Source organism: Rhinopithecus roxellana, chromosome 1 (assembly GCF_007565055.1).
Source record: "Rhinopithecus roxellana isolate Shanxi Qingling chromosome 1, ASM756505v1, whole genome shotgun sequence".
Classification (NCBI taxonomy): Eukaryota; Metazoa; Chordata; class Mammalia; order Primates; family Cercopithecidae; genus Rhinopithecus; species Rhinopithecus roxellana.
In genome coordinates this window covers 187234381-187241149 of record NC_044549.1, presented here as the reverse complement: position 1 = coordinate 187241149, position 6769 = coordinate 187234381, and positions in this window count along the sequence as shown.

Below are 6769 nucleotides of genomic sequence, written 5' to 3'. Positions count from 1 at the left end.
GTGTCTGCCCTCTCCAGGGCAAGCTGTCAGGAAAGGGATAGCCCGCCTGGTGTGCCTGAGGGGACTTGGAAAGGGAATCCCAGTAGCAGAGACCTGCAGGAGCCCAGCTTCTCCATGTCCTGGAGTCTCTATCCCAGAGCATACGGGGTAAGGTCTGAGGCATTTTCTCAAGCCCTGGATGGGACAGCCCCAATTCAGCCATGTGACCTCTCTCCTGAGCATAAATACAAGCAGCCCAACTTGGAACCACTTAAGAAGCAGAAATCAAATCCCAGCAAGATGGAAAGCACCTCACACATCATCCAGCTCAACCCCCTCAGGGAGCCGAAAAACAAATTAAAATAAAATAAAACAAAAGAGGCTGGGGCCTTGCCCAAGGTGGCATAGTGAATTGGTAACTCAGCCAGGAGCCAAAGCCAGGCCTCCTGACCACAAGTCTGGAGCTCTGTACTCTGTGCTGTGGCCCTCTCTCCTGATGAAAATCTCCACGTTCCAGACCAGAAAAAGGAAAAGATTTCTGCACCCTGCGTTTATCTTCACACCTGGACTTCACACTCTGGAATTTAAGAGTGAGAGCCCATCACTGTTATTTCCTTGGGATAATGCCCATTGCCCTGACCCATAAAGCTGCAGTCTCACTTATTGCCCCAAACCAGTCCCGGCCACTCCTGAGTTAGATAGTAACGACAGTAGCAATCACTTATTGAGCATTGTATTCATCAGCGTCTCCAAAGAAACAGAACCAATAGGCGTTAGAGAAGGGCTTGTTTTAAGGAATTAAGTCCTGTGATTGCAGGGACAGGCAAGTCCAAAATCTTTTTTTTTTTTTTTCCTTCTGACAAGATGGCCAAAATCCAAAATCTATAAGGCATGCCAACAGACAGGAAACTCCAGCAAGGGCCCACACTGCAATCTTGAGTCCAAAGGCAGTTTGGAAGCAAAACTCCTACCTCTTCAGGGACATCAGTCTTTTCTATTAAGGAGGGTAATCTGCTTTACTCAAAGACTACTGATTAAAGGCCAGGCACGGTGGCTAACACCTGTAAGCCCAGCACTTTGGGAAGCTGAGGAGGGAGATTAACTGAGGTCAGGAGTTCAGGACCAGCCTGGCCTACATGGTGAAACTCCATCTCTCCTGAAAATACAAAAAAAAAAAAAAAAAATTAGCCAGGTGTGGTGGTGTATGCCTGTGATCCCAGCTACTTGGGAGGCTGAGGCAGGAGAATTGCTTAAACCCAGGAGGCGGTGGGGTGAGCCAAGATTGCACCATGGCACTCCAGCCTGGGCAACAGAGTGAGATTCTGTCTCGAAAAAAAAAATGTAGCCGGGCGCGGTGGCTCAAGCCTGTAATCCCAGCACTTTGGGAGGCCGAGGCGGGCGGATCACAAGGTCAGGAGATCAAGACCATCCTGGCTAACACGGTGAAACCCTGTCTCTACTAAAAATACAAAAAATTAGCCGGGCGTGATGGTGCGTGCCTGTAGTCCCAGCTACTCGGAGGCTGAGGCAGGAGAATGGCGTGAACCTGGGAGGCGGAGCTTGCAGTGAGCCGAGATGGTGCCGCTGCACTCCAGCCTGGGCGACAAAGCGAGACTCCGTCTCAAAAAAAAAAAAAAAAGAAAAAAAGAAAAAAGAAAAAAATGTAAAACTTAAAATAAAAAATAAAGTCTACTGATTTAAGTGTTAATCTTATCTTTAAAAACATACCAGCCAGGTGCAGTGGCTCACACCTGTAAGCTCAGCACTTTGGGAGGCTGAGGCGGGTGGATCACCTGTGGTCAGGAGTTCAAGACCAGCCTGGCCAACATGACAAAACCCCGTCTTCACTAAAAATACAAAAATTAGCAGGGCATGGTGGCAGGAGCCTGTAATCCCAACTACTGGGAAGGCTGAGGCAGGAGAATCACTTGAACATGGGAGACGGAGGTTGCAGTGAGCTGAGATCGCGCCATTGCACTCCACCCTGGGCAACAAGAGCAAAACTCCATCTCAAAAAAAAAAAAAAAAATACCTTCACACCAACATTTAGGCTAGTTGTTTGACCAAAAATCTGGATACCATAGCTTACCCTAATTGACACGTAAAATCATCACAAACATTTCCTCTGTGCCAGGCATTCAGATCATCTCAACAGCATTTTGAGACAGCTGTCATTATCCCCATCTTACCGAAGACAAAACCAAGGGCTTAAGTCCACAGGAAGTTGCAGACTGTATCTGGAATCCCAGTCTCCCCTCCTTCCTTGTCCATGACTTCCCCCATCTCACCACTGGCTCTCAGTTGGTTGCAAGAGCCCAGAAAGTGTGTCTAGGCCACAGGTTCTCAGCCACTGATGCACATTACAATCACGTCTCAGAGACAAAGCAAACCAACACACAAAAACCAATGTTCAGACCCTACCCCCAGAGAGGCTGCTCGAGTTGGTCAGAGACGGGCCCCTGAGCATCAGTATTTTAATCTCTCCCAGGTGCTTCTAATGTGCAGCAAGGCTGAGAACCACGGTTATAGAAGGTGGGACAATGCAAAGCATGGGTCCCTCATCTCTTTGGAGTATACATTGCCCAGCAGAAAATAACCACAACCTAAATGAAATCAAGTAGCTATAAAATAGCCTGTGGGAAAAACTAGCAAATATATTTCCTTTCTCAGCATGAAATTAGCCATTTCCCCTCTCATATTTCAAGCAGTGTACAGTGAGTATTTCTTTTATTATTTGGAGATACAAAAGAGTGACACTGAGTTTAATTCATGTGGGCAACAGGCATTTGGTGAGCACTTGCTGGGTGTTGGCCAGCCAGCAGTCAGATCTAATGTGGTTCCTGTCTTTAGCCAGCAAACCCCGGAGGGGGGCAGTAAAGCTCATGAAACAATGTGGGGACTGCAATGACAGAAACTTGTCCCAAAGGTGCCGGAGTACAGAGACAGTGACCAGCAACAGGCTGGGCAGGTGAAACACTGGGTTCGACACTGTGAAGCCTGTATTTTGAGAGACTCACAACCACAATGAATATTCCTCCCTTTGTTATCAAGGCCTTGAGAACTCGAGGCAGCCACCCAACTGTGAAAGGAACCAGCCCAGTATACCACCAGGTCCTTACCTATTCTACCAGTCCTTGGTGAAATGAAAGAAGCTTCCATTTAGAAACTCTTGGTGTTAAAATACCCCTTCTCTTCTGAATTGATAATAGAATTTGGCTTTGCTAATAATATCCTGACGTGCCAAATCAACAACTGACAAGTCTATGTGGTTTGCCCAATACTCCATGGGCTCATGAACTCCAAAAACCTGGGAAGCACCACACTAGACAATGGCCTGGGGCCTCACAAGAGCAGGAATCTCTGTGATCCTTGGTTTATGAGCATAGACCTGTCCTTACTCTGTCTACCCCTGAGCTGCCTGAATAAACCACATGACATAGATTGTCAGCTCTTTTTCTTTTTTTTTCTTGAGACGGAGTCTCACTCTGTCTTCCAGGCTGGAGTGCAGTGGTGTGATCTCGGCTCACTGCAACCTCTGCCTCCCAGGTTCAAGCAATTCTCCTGCCTCAGCCTCCCGAGTAGCTGGGATCACAGACGCGTGCCACTACACCCGGCTAATTTTCTGTATTCTTAATAGAGACGGAGTGTCACCGTGTTAGCCAGGATGGGATTGTCAGCTATTTGAAAGAAGACACCTATATGTTGGAGCATAATATCAGCAGAATTGTTGAAGTGGGCATTTTCAGGTGTTTATTAGGAACAAACAGGAAATACATTCTATTTTATGAAATGAAATGTTCTAATAAAAAAACTCTTAAGTAACAAAAAATGAACAAACACGATTTTGTACTATGTAAGGTAGAAAATAAAGACAGCAGGGCTGGGCGCAGTAGCTCCCGCCTGTAATCCCAGCACTTTGGGAGACCGAGGCAGTCAGATCACTTGAAGTCAGGAATTCAAGACCAGCCTGGCTAACATGAGGAAACGCCGTTTCTATTAAAAATACAAAAATTAGTCTGGTGTGATGGCACACATCTGTAATCCCAGCTACTTGGGAGGCTGTACCCAGCAGGTGGAGGTTGCAGTGAGCCGAGATCTTGGCACTGCACTCCAGCCTGGGCTACAGAGGAAACTGTCTCAGAATAAAAAAAAGAAGAAGAAGAAGAAGGCCGGGCGCGGTGGCTCAAGCCTGTAATCCCAGCACTTTGGGAGGCCGAGGCGGGCGGATCACGAGGTCAGGAGATCGAGACCATCCTGGCTAACACGGTGAAACCCCGTCTCTACTAAAAAAATACAAAAAACTAGCCGGGCGAGGTGGCGGGCGCCTGTAGTCCCAGCTACTCGGGAGGCTGAGGCAGGAGAATGGCGTAAACCCGGGAGGCGGAGTTTGCAGTGAGCTGAGATCTGGCCACTGCACTCCAGCCTGGGTGACAGAGCGAGACTCCTTCTCAAAAAAAAAAAAAAAAGAAGAAGAAAAAGAAAAAGAAGACAGCATAATTTTCCTATTATTGGAGTCTGGACTTCTTGGACTGGACACCCCTGACTAAAGTGGGAAAGTGGACCACCAACCTTGGTTTCTGCCACCCCAGATCTGGGATACTGGCCCATCACTGATGTGACCCTTTATAAGAAAATCAGATCAACTGAGAAGGGGGCAAACGTGGTATGAGTGGCTACTAATAAAACAAGGTATACCTAATACAAGAAAATAAAACTGGCCGGGCGTGGTGGGTCACACCTGTAATCCCAGCACTTTGGGAGGCCAAGGCAGGGTTCACTTGAGCCCAGGAGTTCAAAATCAGCCTGAGGAACATGGCAAAACCTCATCCTACAAAAAATACAACAACAACAACAACAAAATTAGCTGGGTGTGGTGGTGCCCACCTGTGGTCCCAGCTATTTGGGAGGCTGAGGTGGGAGGATCACCTGAACCCAGGAGGTGAAGGTTGCAGTGAGCCGAGATTATACCACTGCACTCCAGCTTGGGCAACAGAGTGAGACCCTGCCTGGAAAAAAAAAAAAAAAAAGGCAAACCTACTACAGTGAAATAAAACTGGCCAGGCACTGTGGCTCACGCCTATAATCCTAGCACTTTGGGAAGCAGAGCAGAGTGGATCGCTTGAGCCCAGGAGTTCAAGACCAGCCATGGTGAAACCCCATCTCTACAAAAGAAAAAAAAAAGAAAGAAAAGAAAAAAAAAAAAAAATAGCCAGGCGTGGTGGTGCATGCCTGTAGTTCCAGCTATTCAGGAGGCTGAGGTGGAAGGATCACCTGACCCCGGGGAGGTGGAGGCTGCAGTGAGCCGTGATTGTGCCACCGCACTCCAGTCTGGGTGACAGAGTGAGATCTTGTCTCACAAAAATAATAATAACAAATTAAAACTGTTTTCGAATGGGCAAGAACAAAAAATTAATCAAGTTATGCAAAAGGAAAAAAAGTGAGAAACATTTGAGGATGCCCGGTGCCTCCCTTCTGACACGCCCTACCTCCCACCCCCAAAGTCTCACCAATTCCAGAGCTGCCTCCAAGGTGCTTCCAGTCCTGGAGATAAATGGGCCATTCCTGCCCACACCAGAAAGGGAGTGGACTTGACCCCTGGCCAAGAGTCCTGACAGGATTAAGGAAGGACAACCAACAAACTTGCATTTCCAGTGAGCACAGACCCATGTTCTCAAGAAGGGGAAAACTTCCAACAGGAACCACAGGAACTGTCTCCATTTTTAAAAATAGCGACTATGTATTCATTTCACAGTCACACACACACGTTATCAAGACCGAATAAAAGGAACAATAGAGACGGGGGAAAAAAGAGAAGTATAGAGAGGAGGGAGAGCCATTTTGAGCCCTCAGGGCATCCATGAAGTCAGGAAACTTGAGTTAACAGAAGCCATTCTCATGCTTGGACTGGTCAGTGCTCAGCTATTTTATATATTGTTTTGCTTTTTTTTTTTTTTTTTGACACGGAGTCTCTCTCTGTCGCCCAGGCTGGAGTGCAGTGGCGCGATCTCTGCTTACTGCAAGCTCCGCTTCCCGGGTCCAAGCCATTCTCCTGCCTCAGCCTCCCGAGTAGCTGGGACTACAGGTGCCCGCCACCACATCCGGCTAAATTTTTGTATTTTTAGTAGAGACGGGGTTTCACCGTGTTAGCCAGGATGGTCTCAATCTCCTGACCTCGTGAGCCACCGCGCCCGGCCTTTTTTTTTTTTTTTTTTGTTACAGGGTCTTGCTTTATCGCTCAATCTGGAGTGCAGTGGTGCAATCACAGCTTACTGCAGCCTGGACCTGCCAGGCTCAAGAGATCCTCCCACCTCAGCCTCTCATGTAGCTGAGAGTACAGGAGCGCACCACCATGCCCACCCGGCTCCTTTTTGATTGATTGATTGATTGATTGACTGATTGTAGAGGCAGGGTCTCCCTATGTTGCCCAGGCTTGGTCTCGAGCTGTTAGGCTCAAGCGATCCTACTGCCTCGGCATCCCAAAGTGCTGGGATTACAGGAGTGAGCCACCATGCCCAGCCATTGCTCAGCTCTTCAAAGTCCAATCCTACCTTAGCGTAGGGTTATCATACCTTATGTATATCAGTGACTCAGGCCCGCAACCACTACGGGAAACGGACCCAGGATCCTGCAGGAGGGGTAGGGTCTGCAGATCCCGCGGGCCAAGCAGCCCCTAAGGCGCGTCTGGGTTCTGAAGGCTGCAGGCAGCGGGCTACGGGCTGCGGGCTGCGGGCTGTGGGCTGTGAGCTGCGGGCTGCGGCCGGCAGGTGGCGTCCCGACTTCTGTTCGGTCG